This window comes from Staurois parvus, unplaced genomic scaffold, assembly GCF_062004578.1.
Source record: "Staurois parvus isolate SC_StPar_1 unplaced genomic scaffold, SC_StPar_1.0 ptg000244l, whole genome shotgun sequence".
Classification (NCBI taxonomy): domain Eukaryota; kingdom Metazoa; phylum Chordata; class Amphibia; order Anura; family Ranidae; genus Staurois; species Staurois parvus.
In genome coordinates, this window is record NW_028318040.1 from 3,110,103 (window position 1) to 3,136,788 (window position 26,686).

The following is a 26,686-nucleotide window of genomic DNA, read 5'->3' on the forward strand; positions in this document are numbered from 1 at the left end:
CTTTGATTCATTGACAGTCTTTGTAATGACTCGGTATTGTAAGAGTGCAATGAATGCAGATGTAGCAAGTTATTACATTATATCTTGACCATGTATCATTTCTGCCTGTATACCTGTCTAGGATATTTACATTTTCTCTTTTATTGTGCATTATATGTAATTCAGCCATTCATAATGCGAGTGGATATTCACAGCAGTAAAGGAATGTATGTAATTAACATCATTTTAACGGAACTGTGGCTAAGGGATTCTTAAATATCTTGTTTTTGTATTTCACACTAATGTGATTGCACAGAAGGGGGTTAAAACGCAGGGCCAAGGCATAGAGGTTCCAGATGAAACAACGCCTGGGGAGATGACTGAAACAAATGACAGAGGAGGAGTTCAGTCATATACATGAGCTTCAGGTTCACTATGTATTCCTCTGTGGAGCATTGCATTCCAAGTTCATATGTTTTATCTGAAGGTATAAAAAAAAGATTTTCAGGAGACTTTCTCAGCATAAAGATGTGCTTTACATTCTTTTGCCCAAGGCATAATGCAGGAAGGATACAACCATAACAAATCCAGTAGCCTTTCAGTGGTTCATCAACTCCCCAGATACACAAGGACCTCTTCCAGTAGGAGATGATGAAGGTGGAGAATTACCTAAGCCTAAAGGCAGTCTAAAAGGACAAATCATAAAGTTAGCTTCAGCACTTAAACCTCTCACACCAAGCTAATTTATATTGCATCATTTTTTAGCGTTTCTTTTTTCAAAGTATGTCTATGCCAAAGAACAAAACTTTACTGTATTGTAGCTTACCAGTATTTAGATATGATTGCTGCATTCATTTTCTTTAGGGGTAACTGTTTGTAATCCAAATTTTAAAAGCAGCCTAGATTGACAACGCTTCTCCACCATGCAGTGAGTGAAAGTTGCCATCCTAGGATAACTGTCAGGATCACCAGAAAAAAATAAAGGACTTCCCCTGTCCTTGAGAACAAGCTAGGCTGATTCTCCCACCTGAGCTGTGGATCTCTGCAGCTCCTCCAGAATTACCATGGGCCTCTTGGCTGCTTCTCTGATTAATGCTCTCCTTGCCCGGCCTGTCAGTTTAGGTGGATGGCCATGTCTTGGTAGATTTGCAGACGTGCAATACTCTTTCCATGTTTGGATGATGGATTGAACAGTGCTCCATGAGATGTTCAAAGCTTGGGATATTTTTTTAAAAACCTAACCTTTAAACTTCTCCACAACTTTACCCGTGACCTGTCTGCTGTATTCCTTGGCCTTCATGATGCTGTTTGTTCACTAATGTTCTCTAACAAACCTCTGAGGGGTTCACAGAACAGCTTTATTCATACTGAGATTAAATTACACACAGGTAGACTCTATTTACTAAATAGATGACTTCTGAAGGCAATTGGTTCCACTAGATTTTACTTAGGTGTATCAGAGTAAAGGGGGCTGCATACAAATGCACACCACACTTTTCAGATATTTATTTGTAAATAATTTTGATAACCATTTCACAATTATATGCCACTTTGTGTTGGTCTGTCAAATAAAATCCCAATAAAATAAATTTGTTTTTGGTTGTAAACATGACAAAATTCAAATTAAAAATTTCAAGGGGTATGAATACTTTTTCAAGGCACTGTATTAATCCCTGCTGCACCCGAAAATCACAGCTATTTATTTATTTTAGGTACTTATATAGCACCATCAATTTATGCAGCGCTTTACATATATATTGTACATTCACATCAGTCCCTAACCCTCAAGGGGCATACAATCTAAGGTCCCTAACTTACATTCATACATACACATACTAGGGCCAATTTAGACAGGAGCCAATTAACCTACCAGCATGTCTTTGGAGTGTGGGAGGAAACCAGAGTACCCAGAGAAAACCCATGCAGGCACAGGGAGAACATGCAAACTCTGGGCAGGTGGTGCCATGGTTGGGATTTGAACCAATAACCTGAGTACTGCCAGGCAGAATTGCTAACCATTTAGCCACTGTGCTGCCATGGTGATATCTGGGGGAGCAGAGGACTGAAAATTTCAGGAAACATGCAGCCACCAGTACATGGGACACCCTTCATTCATGTAAGTACCGTGCCTGGTGCTGATTTAAAAAAAACTCACTAAACTTTAGGTTTAATCTACATCTAGGAACTGATATGTAACACTTACAGCAGAATTTAACCTCTGAAACATTTTTAGGGGCTTTATGCCATAAGATACTATTATGTACCACATATTAGCACATTACGGAAGACTTAACTACCAAACGATCTCCTCAAGTGGTGTGGTGTCAACACAGGCGTTTCCATATCATTCCGGTCTGCCTTCTGGGTTTGAAATCTTCAGGCGATTTACTGGCCAGGCCACAATGAGATCACTCCTGCACATGTACATGGGAGTCACATCATCATGGCACAGATCAGAGCTGTACATGTACACTGAGCTGAACCTGCACGACTCAGTGTTCAGTACCATTGGCTGCCAGCACTGACTGGTGTGTCTTGGCGGAGGGCAGCCTCTGGGTTGAATGAAAAAAAAAAAAAAAGATGGTGTGTACCCAGCATTACTGTATGTGGTGTGTACAAAATAATTATAGGATATGGTTATCTAGATCACAAGAGATCTGAAAGGCTTTGGAAATTTATGTCCATTTCTTGCATTAATTTTTCAAGCAGTGATGAACATAAATATACCAGCATTGCACAGTACTACCTCAAAGACTTTAGGAAGGAGAGTACTGATTATGCACATCGAATCATTCTCAGACGTATGACCAGCTTTTTTCTTTTTGCTTATTGACTCTCATTGCTTATCATTATAGAATATACTAAGACAATGATTTACTAGTTCGAAGCATTTATGAGGTGTGATCAAAAGAGAATTGTACCCTTCCAAAAACAGGGGCAGTGAGAAATGCTGTTTGTGCTACGTCTTATCATACTTTTATACAAACACATGCACTACTCAATAAAAAATGAGTTTTGTGTTTTGTGGAGCATTCATAATGTTACTGTCAACTAGTGTTAAAAACCATTGGGAGAATTTCGCACTGACAGAATTTGTGTCAGGGACTTTTTTGCAATGTGTTTATACTGCTGACTGGTTAGGAATATATAAAATCATGGCCAAGCTTTCTGACACAAGATTGTGAGTCAAGTTGTGGGGTCACCTTCACTGGGTTGTCCTTCTTATAGTTCTCCATCTGCTTTCTCATGAACGTCTTTTCCGGTCAGCTTCCTGATTGTCTCTCTTGTTACTAATTTCCTGGAGGGGCATGGTAGAGGTTGCATGCGCATCAATGGGTATTAATGCATGTCCTTATTGACTGGGCTCTTTTTTTCAGAGTTGCCCTTTGATAATTAAAACTGCCTTGTACAGAAGAAGAATGCAATACCTAAGATAACATAAACAGGTGGATAACTAAACTGTTGCTGTTGGTAATTAATTTTAATGATTAATTGAATCAAGAAGCCTAAATGAATCTAGTGTGGACATTTGGCACTGTCAAACTGTGATATCTTTTAATATCTAAAAGAACTATTACAGAATGGGCCCTGGAGCATCAGGCGTTTCTGTGTATTTGCAAAAAAAGACTTTTTTAAAGCTTAATTCTACTTTTTGCATTGTTACATTGATGCAGCTTGGCTCAATGCATGTATACATATTCTATATCTGGCTGATACCTGTTGAAGTGGAGAAAAAATGTAGTATTTGCCCCTACAACAAGGATCCCCTCTGTCTTCTGGACCTCATGCCACAGGTGGTGGCTGGCTTGACATTGGCACCATTCAGAGAATGTCTTGTAAAGCGTTTTCTGGTTGGCCAACATGGCAAAAACTGTTCTCTGAATGGCACCTCTGCTTTGCGGGCGACCATCTGTGGTTACATTGCAGCAGGGCAGCTGCTTGGCGTGGGATCCGGAAGACAGTGAGCATCACTGTAGTAGCAGGAGCTGCTACATTCTTTGCTTCTACAGATATCGGCCATTTATGGAATATGTATACTTACCTTGGTCCAAATTCAACCAATGTAACTATGCAAAAAATGACTGGAATTCAACTTTAATAGTTATTTGTATAATGTATGCTGCCACCTAAGCTTTTCTTTGTAAGTATGTCTGACAAAGGGGTTTCAGTCTCCAAATGCCAACATCACTCTAGCAATTGTTTTTTTCAAACTCGGAAGTATTTGTCATTACATACTTGTACCTGGTTAACACATAAGAGCATTCTTTTGTTTTCAATGAGTTGGGATAGTGAAAAAAATCTTTCCTTTTGTTAGACTGCAGTTTAGAGTGACACCAAATCATTATATTTCAAAAATAATCCATATACATTCACTACTCTGTAATGCATTCTTTATGAAATTGTTTCTTACTGTGTTCTTCTGCCTAATTATAATGTCCTCCGCGGGTTCCTGAACCTCTCTTTTTCCCTCAAACATCCGTTTATTCAGAATGAGGAGTGCATATTAGTTGTGGTCCTGTGCCCTGGTCTATGCACAATACAAATCCTATAGTTCTTGGTCCATAGTCCCTAGTACCCTAGTATATCCCAAGATTGAGCAAAAGTGTGGCTATGTTTTTTTCCATACAGTGGGACCGTGGAGAACAAACGTAGCCACCCTCTAACAGGAGGCCTGGTCACTGCAGAGAATAAAAAAAAAAATAAGATTTAGAGGAGGATGAGTACTTTTTTTTACTTTTTTTCAAAGTAAGAATATATAGATGAATATAATTTTTTCTTTTTAAACCAGAGTTTAGTACCACTTTAGGAAGTGACGTTAGTAAAAAAATTTTTTAGTGAAGCCGTGTCTGTTTTAAAAATATCTTGTATGTAGAAAAAGTAATATGTTGAAGCTCCCCAACACAGAAAAGCATACATTGCTGCCATGACAGATACAAGAAAAATATGTGATTTATTAATGTGTTTAACCTTATGTCTTAAAAGTATATCTACAGCAAAAACATTTTTTAGTTTGAATTTTCCATCACTTTCTCTGCCTATGACAAGGGTCAGCAGGACAAACAGAGTTGATCTCTCTAGTGGTATAATTTGCTGACATAGAGTTTCAGCTGACCTTGCCCAAAGGCCCAAACAAGCTCCCATGCCCGGGAACCATAGCAACTGCTTGGGCTTGTGTGCAGGTACATCTGCAATTGGTTGATATATGTAAAGATCTTTCAGGCCAGGTCCATTCTCTACCGAAATTGGCAGCAGTCTGAAAGTATTATTATTATACAGGATTTATATAGTGCCAACTCAGTGCTTTACAATAGAACAGGAGATAATACAGTAACAATACAGTTCAATACAAGAGGGATTTGAGGGTCCTGCTCCTTGGAGCTTACAATCTAGGAGGGAGGGGCTAGTGGTACAAAAGGTAGTAACTGTGGGGGATGGACTGGTTGGAAGAGTAGAAGATTCCAGTATTAGCTGAGGGCAGGATAGGCTTCCCTGAAGAGATAGGTTTTCAGAGATCGCCTAAAAGTGAGCAGAGTAGGCGACAGTCTGATAAATTGGGGTAGAGAGTTCCAGAGGATGGGGGAAGCTCTGGAGAAGTCCTGGAGACGAGCATGGGAGGAGGAGACAAGGGAGCTAGAGAGTAGGAGGTCTTGTGAGGAGCAGAGAGTATGGTTTGGGTGATATTTAGAGACAAGATCGGTGATGTAATTTGGGGCAGAGTTATAAATGGCTTTATACGTTATTGTTAGTGTTTTGAATTTTATCCGTTGGGCAACGGGAAGCCAGTGGAAGGATTGGCAGAGAGGGGTGGCAGATACAGAATGGTTAGTAAGGTGGATAAGTCTGGCAGCAGCATTCATGATAGACTGAAAAGGGGATAGCCTGCGATGAGGTAGGCCAATGAGAAGGGAGTATGGCTTTGACTTAATCTACAGCGTATACACATGAGAAGCCAAGAGGAGGGTCCCAACAATTAGCTACGGAGTCCCTTTGAAAGCAATTAGTATGCAGTACACTTTTAGGGCTCGTTCACACCATACATGTATAAAAACTACTGAAAATGCACAGGTTTGTTTTGAAAAGCCATTTTCAAAAATGGCTTTTCAAAACATTTCTGATCACCTGAACAGTACCAAATGTAAATTTTTTTCTGCGTGTATAGCATTTTTGTGAGTTTCACATCTGTTCATGTGCCGAATTGTGTGGAAAAATGCAGATATGCTGCATAATTCTGCACATCTATGCTCTGCACATCATATTAGCAACACATACAAATGAGAGGGGCTTCCTAAAAGTCTGGTGACCACAAGATTATTCAGCGGGGAGTCAGCAAGTTTGAGGAACGACAAAGTGTTGGCCGTGAAGTGGAGGGATAGGAGGTGAAACTCGAAAAATTTGAATATCATGCAAAAGTTCATTTATTTCAGTAATGCAACTTAAAAGGTGAAACTAATATATGAGATAGGCTCATTACATGCAAAGCAAGATAGTTCAAGCTGTGATTTGTCATAATTGTGATGATTATGGCTTATAGATCATGAAAACCCCAAATCCACAATCTCAGAAAATTAGAATATTACATGCAATCAATAAAACAAGGATTGTACATAGAACAGTATCGGACCTCTGAAAAGTAGAAGCATGCATATGTACTCAGTACTTGGTTTGGGCCCCTTTTGCAGCAATTACTGCCTCAATGCGGCGTGGGATGGAAGCTATCAGCCTGTGGCACTGCTGAGGTGTTATGGAAGACCAGGATGCTTCAATAGCGGCCTTCAGCTCTTCTGCATTGTTCGGTCTCATGTCTCTCATCTTTCTCTTAGCAATGCCCCATAGATTCTCTATTGAGTTCAGGTCAGGCGAGTTTGCTGGCCAATCAAGCACAGTAATCCCACGGTCATTGAACCAGGTTTTGGTGCTTTTGGCAGTGTGGGCAGGTGCCAAGTCTTGCTGGAAAATGAAGTCAGCATCTCCATAAAGCTCGTCTGCGGAAGGAAGCATGAAGTGCTCCAAAATCTCCTGGTAGACGGCTGCGTTGACCCTGGACTTAATGAAGCACAGTGGACCAACACCAGCAGATGACATAGCTCCCTAAATCAACATAGACTGTGGAAACTTCACACTGGACTTCAAGCATCTTGCAGTGTGTGCCTCTCCATTCTTCCTCCATACTCTGGGTCCTTGGTTCCCAAATGAGATGCAAAAGTTGCTCTCATCAGAAAAGAGGACTTTGGACCACTCAGCAACAGACCAGGTCTGTTTTTCTTTAGCCCAGGTAAGACGCTTCAGACGTTGTTTGTTGTTCAGGAGTGGCTTGACAAGAGGAATACGACATTTGAAGTCCATGTCCAGGATCCGTCTGTGTGTGGTGGGTCTTGATGCACTGACTCCAGCCTCAGTCCACTCCTTGTGAAAGTCCCCAACACTTTTGAATGGCCTTTTCCTGACAATCCTCTCCAGGCTGCGGTCATCCCTGCTGTTTGTGCACCTTTTTCTTCCACGCTTTTCCCTTCCACATAACTTTTTATTAATGTGCTTTGATACAGCACTTTGGGAACATCCAACTTCTTTTGCAATTACCTTTTGAGGCTTTCCCTCCTTATGGAGGGTGTCAATGATGGTTTTCTGCACAACTGTCAGGTCAGCGGTCTTTCTCATGATTGTGATTCCTACTGAACCAGACTGAGAGACCATTTAAATGCTCAGGAACCCTTTGCAGGTGTTATTGCTTAATTAGCTGATTAGAGTGGGACACTTTGAGCCCAGAATATTGCACCTTTTCACAATATTCTAATTTTCTGAGATTGTGGTAAAACTGAAACATTTGTAATCTAAGTGTTATTATTAACCTTAATTTCATGTAATGAGCTAAACATATGTTCTGTAAAACTTAGTTTTGTCAAAATTTTGGAAATTTTTCTTGTGCCCATTGAGATATTGATTAAAATCTTACTTTTCAAAAGGGGTGTACTCATTTATGCTAAGCACTGTATATACTGTATATGAAGATTTTAAAGAATTTTCTCCAGAAAGTTGGCACACACCACCTATATTACATGTTTTCACTGTAATGGGCCTAATGTATATATACACATAATATTGCCAGAAGCATTGGGACACCTGCCTTTACACGCACATGAACCTTAATGGCATTCCAGTCTTGGTCCGTAGAGTTCAACATTGAGCTGGCCCACCCTTTGCAGCTATAACAGCTTCAACTCTTCTGGGAAGGCTGTCCACAAGGTTTATGAGTGTGTTTATGGGCATGTTTGACCATTCTTCCAGAAGCGCATTGATGAGGTCAGGCACTGATGTCAGACGAGAAGGCCTGGCTCGCAGTCTCTGCTCTAATTTTCCCAAAGGTGTTCTATCAGATTGAGGTCAGGACAAATTAATTCCCAAATTTCTCTTTTGAATATATTGTGGCAAACCCCAAATTTTGTAGCCCACCAGTTTGCCTGTTCTACAAATAAATTTGCTCATCTCTGTCCAAAACAGTGAGCTCCCAACTTGGGACATTTATATACACTCAAAAAATTAAAGGAACACTTTTTAATCAGAGTATAGCATCAAGTCAATTAAACTCCTGGGATATTGATCTGGTCAGTTAAGTAGCAGAGGGGGTTGTTAATCAGTTTCAGCTGCTTTGGTCTTAATGAAATAACAACAGGTGCACTAGATGGGCAACAATGAGACAACCCCCAAAACAGGAATGGTTTTACAAGTGGAGGCCATTGACATTTTTTCCCTACTCATCTTTTCTGACTGTTTTTCACTAGTTTTATATTTGGCTAGGGTCAGTGTCACTATTGGTAGCATGAGGCGATACCTGGACCCTACAGAGGTTGCACAGGCAGTCCAACTCCTGCAGGATGGCACATCAATACGTGCCATTGCCAGAAGGTTTGCTGTGTCTCCCAGCACAGTCTCGAGCATCGAGGAGATTCCAGAAGACAGGCAGTTACTCTAGGAGAGCTGAACGGGGCTGTAGAAGGTCCTTAACCCATCAGCAGGACCGGTATTTGCTCCTTTGTGCAAGGAGGAACAGGATGAGCACTGCCAGAGCCCTACAAAATGATCTCTAGCAGGCCACTGGTGTGTATGTCTCTCACCAAACAGTCAGAAACAGACTTCATGAGGGTGGTTTGAGGGCCCAACATCCTCTAGCGGGCCCTGTGCTCACTGCCTGGCACCATAGAGCTTGATTGGCATTTCCATTGAACACCAGAATTGGCAGGTCCACCACTGGCACCCTGTGCTTTTCACAGATGAGAGCAGGTTCACCCTGAGCACATGTGACAGATGTGAAAGGGTCTGTAGAAGCCGTGGAGAACATTATGCTGCCTGTAACATCATTCAGCATGACCGTTTTGGTGGTGAATCAGCAATGGTCTGGGGAGGCATACCCATGGAGGGACACACAGACCTCTACAGGCTAGACAATGGCACCCTGACTGCCATTAGGTATTGGATGAAATCCTTGGACCCATTGTCAGACCCTACACTAGTGCAGTGGATCCTGGGTTCTTCCTGGTGCACGACAATGACTGGCCTCATGTGGCAAGAGTATGCAGGCAGTTCCTGAAGGATGAAGGAATTGATACTATTGAATGGCCCCCCTACTCTCCTGACCTAAATCCAATAAAACACCTCTGGGATATCATGTTTTGGTCCATCTAATGCCGCCAGGTTCCACCTCAGACTGTCCAAGAGCTCATTGATGCTCTGGTCTAGATCTGGGAGGAAATACCCCAGGACACCATCTGTCATCTCATTAGGAGCATTCGCTGTCATTATCAGGCATGCATATAAGCAAGTGGGGACCATATAAACTACTGAGTACCATTTTGATTTGCTGCAATGAAATTTCAGCAAGATGGACTATCCTGCTGCATCATTTTTTCACTTTGATTTCCAGGGTAGCTTTGAATTCAGTCCTCTGTAGGTTGATAATTTTCTCGCCACCAGTTGTCCCACCCAACCCTTACCCTGCCTTGCACTTAATTCTGCCCCTAAACATGCACTCGTAAATTATCTCATGACATGGCACTGTTAAATGTTTTATGCAGAATGAAGGAAGGAAAGGAAGGAATAAAGGAAATGTCAGGAAGGAAGGGAGGGAGGGGTGGAAGGAAGGAAGGAAGGAAAGGATAAAGGGAGGGAGGGGTGGAAGGAAGGGAGGGAGGGGTGGAAGGAAGTAAGGGAGAGAAGGAAGGGAGGGAAGGAAGGGTGGAATAGAGGGTAGAAGGAAGGGTGGGAGGAGTGATGGAAGGAAGGGTGGGAGGAGTGGAAGGGAGGGATGGAAGGAAGGGAGGGGTGGAAGGGAGGAAGGGAGGGTTGGAAGGAGAGGTGAAAGGAAGGGAAGGGTGGAAGGAAGGAAGAGAGGGAGGGGTGGAAAGGAAGGGAGGGGTGGAAGGGAGGGGTGGAAGGAAGGGAGAGAAGGGAGAGGTGGGTGGATGGGGAGGTCCGACTCACATGACTCAGTCAGATGCACCAAAGCTGTTGGCTGCTCTATGTTCAATTTCCCACCCACACATCCTCTGAAACTGTACAGACTAGAATGTGGGCGGGCACAGGGGGAGGCAGAGCAGATCCAGCCTCTCTCCCCTCTTCTCCTATTGCTGCGGAGGATGGGAGGAGGGGCTGGCACTGAGGAGCACACAGCGGGGGGCCCCAGAAAGAAACATAAGGATCGAGGATGATTGGTGCAGTGACCAGCAGTGATCTCCTGTATGACTTTCCATGAAGCAGCTGGAAACCGCATCTCCTCCTCTCCCTCCCACGGCTTCCACCTGCTTCATGGAAAGTCATACAGGAGATCGTTGGTAGTCACTTCCCCACCGCTGGACCTCCCACACACCCACTAGTCCCTGTGTCGCTCGCCCCCACCTTATTTCCATTCACCCAATGCGAGCTGGCGAATAGAAATTTCGATGGCTGACCCAGTCCATATCAGTATAGATATCCAGCATGGTATTTTTCCCCATTGAGATCTGATGTGTTTTCAAAGTGTTCCTTTAATTTTCTTGAGCAATGCAGATATGAAAAAATTGAGAGCAGAAGTGACTTAAGGTAGCCTGCTCCTCCCTAAAGCAGCAGAACACTAGAATGCCAGACTCATCCAAGGCAGCTAAAAAAAACTCCAAATGGTTATCTGTACCAAATCCAACAAAGCAAGTATGGCAACCTCTCAGGACAATCTATAACTTTCAAACGGATTGTTTTTTGTCATCCTGAACAGTGAAGTCCTAAACAAATGCCTAGTTTGCACATATGGATAATAATATATCCCAACAGCTGTTCCTACTATATCCAACTGTGCATTGTCATTATAGAAAATCAAGGTTTGAAAAATGAATTCTAAAATTCCTTCTATGTGCTTAGTAAAGTTTTCTGATATCAATATATTACCTAATGAACAATTTATTTTCACACGCTACCACTGACCTTGAGAAACCAAATGGCAGAAGCATTACACAGCCCCAATCAGTTTATCCAGGGGCTCTGGAGATGAGTGATAATAAATGATTGATAGAACATACCTTGAAAATTCCAGTTATTGAACCATTTCCATTTCAAATTTTTTTTCTATTCCTTTGCCATTTCACGGATGCATTTAAGGTGTAGTAATTGGTATTCAAGTGGCATGCACAGTATTTACAAATACATCAATACAATCTGATTTTATCTGGCATATCAACATCTGTCCAAAAGAAATTAAAAAGACAGTAGGGGGTTATTAGACAATATGACCTACATCACACTGAATATATAAATGTAGTTGTGACATCACCATTCTGCTTTTCTGAAATTTATGAATAAATGTGCTGATGCTTTTCTGCATTAAGATAATAATCTGTATGAAATAGACAACATTTAGTCATCTTTCTTTGAGAGGATAGATTGGTTGCAGAGCATGCATATTCTATGCTCATACCATATAATGTACAACAATGAGCATACCATTACTGCACACAAAAAAATAGTACAAATCCCCCTTGTTGAAATCTCCTCTCCTAGCACAAATCTTTGCCCTCTCATCCCCTCACCCAGTTCAAATCCTTTCTCTCTCCCCAAATCCCGCCAGCACAAATCCTTCCCCCAAAAATCACCCCATTTAGCACAAATAATCTACCCCTCAAATTTTTCTTCTGAGCACAAATCCTCTCCCCCTCCAAATCCCCCCCTCCCAGCACAAATCCCACCCCCTCACAACCCCCCCCCCCCTCCTAGCACAAATCCTCCCAACCCACATAAATTTCCCCTTCTAGCATAAATACCCACATCCCTACTAGCACAATGCTTCCTGCCCCCCAAGAAAAATTTCCCCTTCTTGCATACATCCCTTCCCCCACACCCAAATCACATCTTCTAGCACAATCCCCTCCTCCTCCTAGTACAAATTCTCTTAACCCATCCCCGCTCCTAAAACAAATCTCCCCAAATCACAACTCCTAGTACATGTAGCAGTAAATGAATAAACCTCCCAGTAATGCTGCCGCTAGAGGAAGCTTGGAAGTGAGCACATGTGTTTTCTGTTCTCCTCTTGAGTCACACTTAGTTTATGCTATCTTTGTTCATTTTTGTGTTTGTTCCAACATTAATTTTCTCTGTTTAGTATCCCATATGTTAGTAATTGTAACTCTCTAACAAATTGATGAATTTCTCAATGTGGCCTGTGCTGCCAATGTAAAGAAAGTCATTTTCTGTAAAGTGTGGTTAATTTCTGAATGCAAGTGGGCAAGATGTGTTTTCTGCTCCTCATTAACCACTTTTGCTGCGATACGGTGCTGCGTTACTTTAATTGACAATTGCGTGGTCATGTAATCCTGTACATAAATGAAATTTAAGTCATTTTTTTCTCACAAATAGAGCTTTCTTTCAGTGGTATTTGATCATTACTGCGTTTTTTATTTTTTGTGCTACAAATAAAAAAAGACTGACAATTTTGAAAAAAAAAAACAGTATTTTTGACTTTTTGCTATAAAACATATCGAATAAAAGAATTAAAAAAAATAAACTTTCTGCATAAATGTAGGCCAAAATGTATTCTGCTAGATGTCTTTGCTAAAAAAAATCCCAATAAGTGTATCATAATTGGTTTATGTGAAAGTTCTACCATCTACAAATGGCGGTATATATATATATATATAGTGGAATTATTATTATTATTTTTTTTATACTAGTAATGGTGGCGATCAGTGACTTATAGCAGGACTGCGGGACTGTGGTGGGCATTCTGACACTGGGTGGGAACTGACTAACTACCAATGACATCTCCAGTGACAGTGATACAGTGCTAATAAAAAGCACTTACTGTACTGTACTAAAGACACTGGGCAGGAAGGGGTTAACATTTGGAGCGATCAAAAGGTTAACTGTGTGTTAGGGAGTGATTAGATTTGGTACAATGTTGTGCAGAGAGATAGAGAGCAGCACGTTCATGCTGACAGGAGAGAGATGTATATTGTTTACACACAGGTCTCTCCCCTCTCAGCTTCGCTGATGATCACCCGGTGAATGACATCCTCAGCAGCCAATAGCAGCGTTGGTAGGGTGGCGTGCGCATGCCCCCTACCTGAAAATGCATATTTACGTGATTTTGCACAGCACAGCCGCCCTGTAGCAGTACATCTGCTATAGGGCGGTGGGAAAATGGTCAAATACAGGATGCTCTTACCCTGCAAATCGACAACTTTATATCTCAAGACACAAGAAGGGCACTGTTAATTGGAGAAATTTAAGACAAAAGATACTGCAGGCTGCATCTTTGTCATACCTCGCACTCAGATCACAGATAATCCTGTAACACCCACCTCCCCCCCTAAAAAACAATGTCCCCTGCCTGCACAAATCCTACCTCCCTCAATCCCTTCTAGCACAAATCCCCCCCCCAATTCCCCATCCTAGCACATATACCCCCCTCCAAATCCCACTAATCCTCCTCTCACTCCCCCTTCTAAGACAAGACAAACACTCTTATCCCCAGCACAAATGTTTGTCACTCTGCTTTCCCCTCTCCACCTGCCCCCCCAAATGGTTTACCCAATGCAATTCCCCTCTTAGATGTAGTGTAGCAGATGGCTGTGGGATGTCTTTCCTCCCAGGCTCCTCATCATGGCTAACACGGCAGAGAGAGTTGATGCTCTCAGAGGTATAGGATTACGGTTCAGGGATGCCGTTGCCATCAGACTGGGAATTTATAGGGTTTGTTTGCCCGCCCCCCACCCACATTCTTTGCTGGGAGGAGATTGGAGCCCTTAAGAAAATCCTGATCCAGAAGTGCTGCAGTAGCAGGAGGGAGGATCTAGGGGGGAACGAGAGCACTGCCCGGTGCTCCCAGCATGCTCCCTCCTTTCCAGATTTGGCTTGTCTAGTCAACACTAAGCTGACAGAAGTGGAGATGCTGTTGCTACTACGCCTGTCAGCTTTCAGCAGCAGGGACTCTCGCGTTGCCCCTCCAACTCACATGATACCACAGAGCCCAGAGCAGCCACCCCTCCTTTCCCCGCCCTGAGTCTTGTACACATCGGTGCTTTGCTGTGCCATGTTACCTTGGTCCTGAGTTGTGTTCAGTGATGTGTAAATAGAAAACAGTGATGTTCCAATAAAACTTTCATGGTCACCACTTTCCATACCTGGCAAACCTCTAATCAATAAGAGATCGACATGTGGAATAGACATGTGGAATAGACTCCCTCAAGAGTTGGTTCTGGCCAGCTCAGTGGATTGCTTTAAAAAAGGCCTGGATTCTTTTTTGGATACACAGAATATAACTGGTTACTAACATTTATAGGTAAAGTTGATCCAGGGAATATTCGATTGCCTCTCGGGGGATCAGGAAGGAATTTGTTTTGCAGGAGCAAATTAGATCATGCTTTGCTGGGCTTTTTGCCTTCCTCTGCATCAACTGTGGGTGTAGGATTATAATTTTTTTTTTTTTTGGTTGAACTGTATGGATTTTTGTCTTTTTTCAGCCAGACTAACTATGTAACTATGTAGGACGTATTGCTATGAAATAATTAAATGCTGTAACTTTTCTACCTGACGCAGGCTACATTGACTTTTATACTTCATTATTTGAAAGGGTTGTTCCCTTTATTGCAGAGAAAAGGAAACAACTGATCATCAGTCAAAGAGATTTGAGACTGAGATTTTGGTAAGTATTAGTTCTCACTTGTGATGCATAACAATCAACCTGCATGTGGGAACCTAAGACTGAGGAAAGTGATTTGGACCTGGATAGACTTATACTTGGAATAAGGTAAACTTTTTGTCTACACAGCTATATCCAATGATCATCTTGGTTAAATGGGTAAAATATAGAAAGTGTCTTTCCTAAAGCCCAACTCTGGGCTCTCCCCATAAGACCTCCAGTTTGTATTTTATACTTTTGCTTTATAGTTTTACCTTTTTCAGATTCCTTTAGGTCATTAACATGAAGTGCACAGTCCTTTTCCTATTTGCCTATTTTTCAGCACTGCACAGTCCTAGGTGATGCAGAGGGCATCATATCCGCACCACTTTCTGCATTATTACACTACGAGTGCAAGGCACTGCGATGACACACTCTCAGGTAGTAGATCTATGAAACCTGTCTCACATTATGTCCTGCGTCTCCTGAAATGAACCTCAGAATAACATCATTTCATTTTATTGCAAATGTGGCATGAGTGCCAGTCTACACTACCCAACCAACATTTGATTGACTTATAAAAAGACACTTAGTTACCCCTCCACCTATTAGCCTCATCTATTCTCTCATGTAGAACAAGTGTGAACTAAAAAAAGTAAAAATTTGCTCTATTAGAGGAGCATTCTATAAATGTTAAATGTGCCTAAGCAGTTGTAGCCCCCAAAACAGCTGCTGGATTTCAGGCTTTTTCTCCACACAGTACCCACAGGAATTTTCCACACACTTCAAGTGGCTCCAGAAAACAGTCTAGAGGTTTTGTTTTTTGTTTTATTTTTGGGTAGAACGTGGATAGGGAATAGGGATGCATGGGATGCCCAGAACTGAAGAACTTGGATAACTCAAGGACTTGCTAATGTCTCTGTCTACTAAGAGCTGACTTCAATGGTGCTTTGGGAAATGAAGACACAGCTTAAGGAATATCAAAAGGCTCCAACCTGGAAGGTGCAGGTGCTGCTCCTGGCAGTAATACCAAAGCACCTGGCTACTACTGTCCCAAGTTAAATACATGGGGGTGCTTCTGGCTGTTTTGTGCTGGCTCTAAGCTGTCCCCTGGTCCCAGACATGTAAAGTATTGTGCCCTACTGTCTTTTCTGTACATGCATGGGTTAAGTTGACATGGAGGTTACTCACTCAGTCCCTTTAAGTGGTTCCTGGAATCCAAGAGGCTGCTGTATGGGCATGCTGCTATACAGGATATACTGATTTCAGAATGTCTGGGTGTGAGTCTTTCAGCGTCTCTTACGTTCTCCCCCTTGCTTTCTCTCTCTTCTAGCCTTCCTTCTGCCTAGGGGCAGAGCCCCCTAGCACAGGGGTCCCCTTCAGGTGACCAGATCCTGGACTCTGCTCCCTGACTGCAAGACTCCTGAATATTTATGGGTTGTTTCCAGCCCTTATGAGCCCTGCCTCCTCAGGGATTGGTGGAAACGCCATAAATATTCAGGCTGCAGTCTCTATTGCTCCACCAACTAGAATCAAAAACTAACCACCAAGTTCCAGAAAACAGTGGGAGGTAACAGAGCCTCAGCACTGCACAGTCAAAACAAAACTGCTCCTCTGCCTACAGACTAAATTTACCTACACTTAGTAACACTGAGAGTGCTACACAGTAACCTGAAAAATAATACTTTTTTAAATTCTTGCTGAAACTTCCTGTTGCCTCATAGCTGTATACGTATCTGCAGTGTGAGTTTATCTACAGTTATTGCTTCCTCGGATTGCTAGTCTCATACAATTTGGACTAAGATGCCACTGTGTTGCTCTCTGTTCACTTCTGGGCTTGCTGAAGAGAAAGCTGTAACTGTGAACCTGCAGCACAAGGATCTCTTTACCTCAGTCTGTGAATCTGTGCTTTGTGAACTTCTTTTGCTTCTGCTTCATTATTGCTCTGTCAGTCATTAGATCACTAGTCATTAGGGGAGCAGTTTGGGGAGGGGGTTGATATTTTAAAGGCAAATAGGCTGTTCACTTTGCAAGGGAATTTTCCCTTAGCTTAATAATTGAGGTGAAAAAAAATTCCCTTGATAAGTGAACAGCCTATTTGCTTTTAGTATTTGCTTTTAGTAAATCAACACCATAGTGTGGAACCAGGCATGGTAAGTCAGCAAAGAGGAAAGATCTGCTGCAGGGAACCTACAAGCAATACTGGAGAATAGTAATTTACCTGCCTGCTTTACAGCTTCCATAGTTTATGTCCTGTTTAATATTCCACCACTTTGCCACACACTATGACACTATAGGGCTGGGGCAAGCAATGGCCCCTTTCTTCTAGGGCAGGGGCCGGTTTATTGTCCTTCAGAATTTAGGAGACCGGAGTGGCCAGTGGGAGTAGAAAATGTCTCAACATCAGTAGGAGTAAATAAAATTACATAGTGCTTGTCAGTGGAAAGAGGAATAGTGTCCAGTGATTGGTATTAGTTGGAGGAACAGATCTCCATAATTGGTATTAGTGGGAGAAATATTGCTTCATCATTGGTATTAGAGGGAGGAATAGCGCCCCATCATTGGTGTCAGTGGGATGAATAGCGCCCCATCATTGGTATCAGGGGGAGGAATAGAGCTCCATCATTGGTATCAGTGGGAGGAATAGTGCCTCATCATTGGTGTCTGTGGGATGAATAGTGTCCCATCATTGGTGTCAGTGGGATGAATAGCGCCCCATCATTGGTGTCAGTGGGATGAATAGTGCCCCATCATTGGTGACAGTGGGATGAATAGTGTCCCATCATTGGTGTCAGTGGGATGAATAGTGCCCCATCATTGGTGTCAGTGGGATGAATAGTGTTCCATCATTGGTGACAGTGGGATGAATAGTGTCCCATCATTGGTGACAGTGGGAGGAATAGTGCTACATCATTGGTGTCAGGGGGAGGAATAGTGCCCCATCATTAATTTTAGTGGGAGGAATAGTGCCCCATCATTGGTGTCAAGGGAAGGAATAATGCCCTATCATTGGTGTCAGGGGGAGGAATAGTGTCCCATCATTGGTGTTAGTGGGAGGAATAGTGCCCCATCATTGGTGTCAAGGGGAGGAATAGTGCCCTATCATTGCTGTCAGGGGGAGGAATAGTGTCCCATCATTAGTGTCAGTAGGAGGAATAGTGCCCCCTCATTGGTTGTCAGGGGGAGGAATAGTGCCCCATCATTAGTGTCAGTGGGATTAATAGTGCCCCATCATTGGTATCAGAGGAAGGAATAGTGCCCCGTCTTTGGTATTAGTTAGAGGAATAGTACCTAATTGTTTATAACAGTGGGAGGAATTTTGCCCCATCACTGGTGTCACTGGAAGGAAAAATGCCCAATAGTTGGTGCCAGTGGAAGAAATTGTGCCTCCTTGTTGGTATCAGTGGGAGGAATAGTACTCAGAAGGCCGGATAGAGGTAAGCAAAGGGCCGCATTGGACCCATGGGCTGCAGTTTGGAGACCACTGTTCTAGGGTTTGAGACAAATCCCTAACTGCCCTAAAGTGACATTGAGCACCCTGTAGTAATTAGCAAATATATTGTTTCTGATAATGTGGTATCACTGGCCTTGTGGTCATACTGATGTTTGTGATTGATGTTCTTGTTTGGAATATTAAGTGGACACTTTTTTTTATTTGAACAAAAAAATAATGTAAATGGAATTTAAGAGTTTGTTTCTCACCTATGTAAAAAACACAATATTTACATGATTTTTTTTTTTATGATAAATGTACAAGCGATGAGAATGCTTGGCAGACATCTCATTCTTGTTTAATAAAGTACTCAATGCACCAAATGTTTGCATAATTCCACATATGTAAGTGCTTTTTGTTTAATGTTGCAAAGACACCAGTGCAATCCCATAAACACATTACTATTTAATTAGGAACCATCAGAGCTGAACACCTCACAGTTATCAGAATTTGTTGCATGTAATTATACATTCCCCTGCTCTAAAATATTGAGGGATTCTAATATTATCTTTCACCACAATACTCCCATTCTGTAGATATACCCATAGTGTATGCCCCACAGATACTACGTTTACAGGTAAAAACAATGTGCTTAGCAAACTAACACATAGCAGGAGACATGCATGCATTTTTCATTGTTAGGATGGTTCTGAAATTACGAAAAGGTAAAATGTGATTGACAGTTATGAGTTATTGTACATTGCATATTGTTACTCCTGGTCACACTCATTTAGAAACAAAACATAGGAATTACTAGGGGTGTTTATAGGGTATTAACAGACCTGGAGAACCCTTGGGCAATCAGTGCTGTAAGGTTTACAATATACCACGATAAAAAGTGATTGACACTCTTTCTCTTTTACGTCACGTGTATTAAAGTATCTTCTTCTTCTTTCAATCAGACCTAAACATTTCTAAATATGATGATATGACTAAATATAAAAATAAAAAAAAACAGTTTACATAAATGAAAACAAATGAAAAAGTAATTGAAATATATTATATTTAAAAAGCATACTGCACATATAAATCATTGCTAATCAGTAGGCATTAAGGTGTATATGTAGCCAAAACCCAGCCAGAGTATTTTTTTGCTGTGTGTACCACTGGGTAAATTTCCCTTCACAACCTGTTCTAGAGTTCAAAACACAAAGTTCTTCCAAAGTAAAGGGAATTGCCCCCTTAGACAGTTATTGATTTAACAGGTATCTTCATTGGGGAATTCTCACTTACCTTCTGCAGTGCGTTTGGGATTTCCCCTCAATTCTGCCTCAGTGACAATGGTGATCTGTACTAATAGAGAAGGTGAACCTCCTCACAGGCAGCAATTAAAACTTGACAGAGGGTCTAACAGTTCCGTACTTTATCCAAAACTAAAATAAAAGGTTTTAGTTTTGGATAATGCACTTTCATCTGCTTAGTAAAAAAGAAATATGCATTGCAAAGTACAGGTAAACATAGGATTTAATTTTAAAAAAAATGCAGATTCTCTCATTTTCTACTTAACCGAAGTGTAAGGAGAGAAATGCAATTACTAGTGGAAATCAGACTAAAATATGTCTGTCTATAGGATTATACTGGAGACAATAACTCACAGGGGTCCTGGGTCACACAGCAGAAGACATGGGGCATGTGCCATTGATGATAGGATATGGTAACACTCCTGACAAACACTATAGGGTTATTTACTAAAACTTGAGAGACCAAAATCTGGTTCAGCTCTGCATAGAAACCAGTCAGTTTCCAGATTTTATTGTCAAAGCTTAATTGAACAAGCTGAAGTAAGAAGCTGATTGGTTACCATGCACAGCTGCACCAGATTCCTTCTGCACTGGTTATGTAAATCTATCCCTATATATTACACTAGAACATCTTGCAGATAGCACTAAAAGGTGTCTCTTTGTTTCTCTTTATATCTTTATAGGTACGGCTAGTCTACTTGGGAACATTCTTAGAATCTGTAGCAATCACACTTGACATAAGCGTTCATGCTTTCAAGATTTGTACCAATATTCAGGCTTGGATCACCCACATCTCTAGTAAAGAAGGTTTATTAGATATTAAGATGGCTTTTGAACTTCTTAACATTTACATATTATATTTTAGACAACAACCTTCATGTCTTCCAGGCTCAATTCAGGAACCAGAAGAGAACGTAAGATTTTCTTTAAAAAGTTTTTTTCAATTTACATCAGCAATAAACCCTGTAGCCGCTCATCTAGTGCATGTTAAAAACCTTAAAGATCTAGGTGACACTTACACTCTCTACGAGGGACGTTAAAATCAAACCGGGACTTTTGAGTTTATATAATAAAAGAACAAATTTCAAGGAGTGGAAACTGCATTTATTTCTTACTCCCCTGCTACATGTATACACTTATCCCAGCTTTTAACTTTGGAAAGCTTCGGCATAGAACAGTTTGTCAGTATGTCTGAACTATCCTAGGACAGCCTGCTTCACTTCGTCATCATTGTGTTCATTGTTACAACAGAAAGATTTGTCTCTTGTGCAATTTTACAATGGGATATGCATCAATTCTCCAGGATCAGGCATTCCATGTGCTGAATGTTCACAGGAATGACTGCTGTGGGCTGGGAATCACCATGGATTATCGGACGTATGGCCATCTTTGAAACATTTACACCATTCAAATGCCCTACTGTGGCTGAGTATCTCATAACTGCACTGTGCTTGAAGTCTTCTGTAGATATCCACAGGTTGTACCCTTTCATTCACAAGAAACTTCATCACCACACACTTTCCATGCACACACTAACACTGTTGTCTGCCATCTTGCCTAACGGTCTCTTGACTGGCCCGCGACATGTGCCCCACCTATCAGTAATAGGACACACTTGCCACATACTATTGCCCATCCCTTTTTATACCTGTAAAATTAAAAGTCCCAGTTTTACTTGAACGCCCCTTGTAAAATGATTGTGTACATATACACTGTCCAGTAGGGAGATAAGAACCAAGAAAAAAAAACACACACACAGAAGGGGGGTGCAACCACCACATCAACATGATGATCACCAAATAACTGGGTGAACTGGCTGAATGAAGATAGGCATGGGTGTAAATATTTACCCAAACTGCCAAACTCCAATCATCTTACCAGTATTCAAGCAAGTGCATGTCATTCGATTACATTTTATTCACGGCAGTAACAACTGCAACAAAAAGGGTAACAACCACCATAAATAACTGCCAAAAGCAGACATAATTTGGATGTCAATAAAAAAACAACCAATCAAAGTGAAGAAACAACCATTTTAACTTCCACTGTAAAAGATTTCCATAATCTGCTGCTTCTTTAGCAGAAATGTGTACTAAAGGAAATACCAGTGGGGCAAAAAAGTATTTAGTCAGCCACCAATTGTGCAAGTTCTCCCACTTAAAAAGATGAGAGAGGCCTGTAATTGGCATCATAGGTAGACCTCAACTATGAGACACAAAATGAGAAAAAAAATCCAGACAATCACATTGGCTGATTTGGAAAGAATTTATTTGCAAATTATGGTGGAAAATAAGTATATGGTCACCTACAAACAAGCAAGATTTCTGGCTCTCACAGACCTGTACCTTCTTCTTTAAGAGGCTCCTCTGTCCTGCACTCATTACCTGTATCAATGGCACCTGTTTGAACTTGTTATCAGTATAAAAGACACCTGTCCACAACTTCAAACAGTCACACTCTAAACTCCACTATGGTGAAGACCAAAGAGCTGTCGAAGGAAACCAGAAACAAAAGACCTGCACCAGGCTGGTAAGACTGAATCTGCAATAGGCAAGCAGCTTGGTGTGAACAAATCAACTGTGGGAGCAATATTTAGAAAATGGAACACATACAAGACCACTGATAATCTCCCTCGATCTGGGGCTCCACGCAAGATCTCACCCCGTGGGGTCAAAGTGATCACAAGAACAGTGAGCAAAAATCCCAGGACCACACGGGGGGACCTAGTGAATGACCTGCAGAGAGCTGGGACCATCGTAACAAAGGCTACCGTCAGTAACACACTACGCCGCCAGGGACTCAGATCCTGCAGTGCCAGACGTGTCCCCCTGCTTAAGCCAGTACATGTCTGGGCCCGTCTGAAGTTTGCTAGAGAGCATTTGGATGATCCAGAAGAGGATTGGGAGAATGTCATATGGTCAGATGAAACCAAAATAGTTTGGTAGAAACACAACTCGCGTGTTTGGAGGAGAGAGAATGCTGAGTTGCATCCAAAGAACACCATACCTACTGTGAAGCATGGGGTGGCAACATCATGCTTTGGGGCTGTTTCTCCGCAAAGGGACCAGGACGACTGATCCATGTACAGGACAAAATTAATGGGGCCATGTATCGTGAGATTTTGAGTGCAAACCTCCTTCCATCAGCAAGGGCATTAAAGATGAAACGTGGCTGGGTCTTCCAACATGACAATGATCCCAAATATACCACCCGGGCAATGAAGGAGTGGCTTCGTAAGAAGCATTTCAAGGTCCTGGCATGGCCTAGCCAGTTTCCAGATCTCAACCCCATAGAAAACTTTTGGAGGGAGTTGAAAGTCCGTGTTGCCCAGCGACAGCCCCAAAACATCACTGCTCTAGAGGAGATCTGCATGGAGGAATGGGCCAACATAACAGCAACAGTGTGTGCCAACCTTGTGAAGACTTACAGGAAACGTCTGACCTCTGTCATTGCCAACAAAGGATATATACCAAAGTATTGAGATGAACTTTTGATATTGACCAAATACTTATTTTCCACCATAATTTGCAAATATATTCTTTCCAAATCAGCCAATGTGATTGTCTGGATTTTTTTTCTCATTTTGTCTCTCATAGTTGAGGTCTACCTATGATGCCAATTACAGGCCTCTCTCATCTTTTTAAGTGGGAGAACTTGCACAATTGGTGGCTGACTAAATACTTTTTTGCCCCACTGTAGGTCCACAAGATGTCTCCCAGGGATCAATTTACAACATTACATCCTGGAATCCCCAGAGAGCCTATATTGAGCAAAGTAAGCAAAAAGGTTAGTACACATTTCTTTGTACACTTGCTTAAAGAGGTTGTAAACCCTTACATATACCCAGTGAAGTGACTGGCCTCAGGTGTTACACAGAGATTAAACAAATTCACCTACATGAGTTGTACATCCATTCAAATTGCAGAATTTACACAGGATCTCCCAACTCTGAAAAGCAGGGGTGGGGAGCTGAAGTTATGCACTGTACTAGAGATCTGAGAGCTGATTGGAGGGAAGGGACACACCTCCCTTCACACAGCACACAGGAACAAAGTTGGAGCTGTCAATCTGCTGGAGGTCCCTCCCTTATCACCATTTTTCTTAGTGTCAGGAAAACTTTTCAGAAGTGACTCATACTGATAGCGGAGAAACAAGGCAGCAGACAGAAATGCCACTTAGTGCTCTGGAAGTACACGTCTCCAAACTTTCTAAATCAAGGGCCAGTTTATTGCCCTTCAGACTTTATAGGGGCCAAGCTGGGACCTCGAGGGTAGAAATTGTACTGGTGTCAGTAGGAGTAAACAGTGCCCCATCCTATTTTTGGAGTAAGTGGTAGGAAATATGCTCAATTGTTGGTGTCAGTGGGAAGAATAGTGTCTTGTATCAGTGGGAGGAATAGTGCTCCAAGGGCCGGACAAAGGCAGACAAGGGGCAACATCCAGCCTCTGGGCCGCAGTTTGGAAACCACTGCTATAGAGGGATATATTCTGTTCATATTTAATGTCTGAGGTTTACAACCACTTTAAATACTGCTATAAGATTATTAGAGTTTGGGTAAGTATTTACATCCCTGCCTATATTCATGCATTTGATAGAGAGCATGTGTGTGGGTTAGTTTCACTTTGTTTCTTTGATAATATATGGTTGTTTATCCTTAGAGCCATTATGATGTGACTACCCTATAGTGTTGAAGATTTATTTTTCAGACTGTATATTTTTTTACCTGCTGTCTTCCTCAAAGCCTTCCAGCAGCATGGAACAACATAGCCAATTCACCCAGTTACTTGGAGAGCATCCTGTTTATGTGGAGCTGTTTCGCCCATTGTGTTTTTTTTTCCTTGGTGACTATCTCCCTACTGGAAAGTGTATATATACACAATCTTTGTACTAAGTTAACCTCTTGAATGCAGAATTTTGTGTAATTAATATTATGTCGCTTTTTGATATTGTTATACTATAAACAGAAATTCTTTCCTGATTGTAAAGTAAGATAAGTACATAATACACATACGCTCATTGATGTAGTCCTGAAGAAGTGGAGAAGCCATGAAACATGTAGACTTACGGGGACAAAGCAGTGTGTTGTAACAAAAAAACTTTTTATATTTGTATTTTTTTGTATTTTCTTTTAATAGGACTATGTGATATATTTCAAATTATTATTTAATAAAACAATTTGTGAATCTTAGACTTCTGTATATTTACCAGGTGGTCATCTTTAAAGCCCCCTTTTCTGTTATTTTTTTTTTTGTTAGATGCTTTTGAGGTGATGACCCCCAGGTTATTATAGCCTTTTTTTGGCTTAATGTTATATATCCCCCACATCACATGTGTATATATTTATTTTAATGTTATGCTAACAATCACCTCAAAACCAATTTTTTCCTTGCATTTATTGCAATGCTGCATTGAAAGAGGAGTAAAGCTCTCCTAAGGAAAAACATATACTGTAAATTCTCTTTGAGTTATGTTATATCTTTTTAATTATCAGTTATATTTAGTGGTAAATATCTGGGGGTATTACTTAAATGCTGCATTGGGACAAAATACAACTATTTCTATTAAAAAGTAACTCGGAAATATAGATATATATATACAAATCTGGTATCAAACTAAAGCCATATAATATGTTATGGTAGAATACAAATGCTCAAAAGTATAAGGTGAGGAACAGAGACATCTCTGAAGCGAAAAATAGACACTGGGACTCAAAGTGATTAAAGCATAAGTTCACTTTTGGAACATGTTACATGCTCCATCCATATTTAGGGTGGAATATGTAACATGTTCCAGCTTCTGCCTCCTCTCCCACATCCCCTCCTCTCTGTGTGGGTGTGAGATCTTCACCCTGCACCTGCTATCACAATTTGAAACAGTGCGGCCATGCAGGGCTCTCATAGTTCATTGATTCTTCATGCAGTTCCAAAACTGCCTGCCCATATGGGACATACGTGCAGAAAACTGACTGAGTCTTCATGATCCTGGCATTGCACCCAAGATATGCTGATCATGGGTGCAATGCTTTATAGGCTGCAGAGTAAAAAATTATAATTATTATTTACTTTATAAAAGGTGAATGTATACTTTAAAAGAGAAAAGCGCCCCAGGATTCAAGGGGTTAACTGGTTGCATAAAACTTGTGATGTAAAACTGGACCTTTGTGACCAAGCCCCCGATGGGCAGGGCAAAACACGTCAGAGGGCGTGGACAAAATGGCAGTTGAGGCCATTCCTTAACATTGGACTCCTGGGGTTAGTTGAGCAGCGTCCATCCCTTCACTTGTATTGGCTGACACTGGAATCGCTCGGACTTATGCTCCCCTCTTCTCGATTGTTGGTGGGGTGATCCTTTTCCTTCCATCCATAGCTTTGAGCTGCACCATAAGGTATACTTTTCACTAAAAACTGGAGAATTACTAGAAATATTGCATATGTTTTCTAAGGAGAATTATACAATATAACCAGTAGATAATAGATCTGTAGTTCGCTGCTTACTATTAATAATAAGCAAAAATTCATTTAAAGAATACGATAACTTAATGCCACTAATCAGAATTTATATTTCACTGATCTCTCTTTCAGTAAAATAAGATCTGATTGGCTGCAATGAGCCACTGTTCTTTGCAGTTATCCACGGCTCTTTGCACTGTCATATTAAATACTATGCTGCCAGTTTAAAAAAATGCAGTGTTTTGCTTCCGTTTTTTTCCCTCATCCATAGCTTAGTACAAAATATACGTCTGCTGAAAGAATTATTCCACACGGTTCATGATAATAACCGGTAACATTTGATTTATAATTGCTTGCATTTTTTTAAAGTTAATTGGAATAAATTAATTCA

The 26,686-nt window shown here is 41.3% G+C and overlaps 1 long non-coding RNA gene across 2 annotated transcripts in view; it reads left to right on the forward strand.

Annotated features, from left to right (window-relative positions):
- Window positions 1-26,686, forward strand: part of LOC149459839 (uncharacterized) — a 356,271-nt gene that overhangs the window by 284,571 nt on the left and 45,014 nt on the right. For both annotated transcript variants that reach the window (XR_016313187.1, XR_016313186.1), the window contains 3 exons: window positions 15,085-15,136; window positions 20,530-20,644; window positions 20,735-20,760. This is a non-coding gene — a long non-coding RNA (uncharacterized LOC149459839). The remainder of the gene's footprint in view (window positions 1-15,084; window positions 15,137-20,529; window positions 20,645-20,734; window positions 20,761-26,686) is intronic.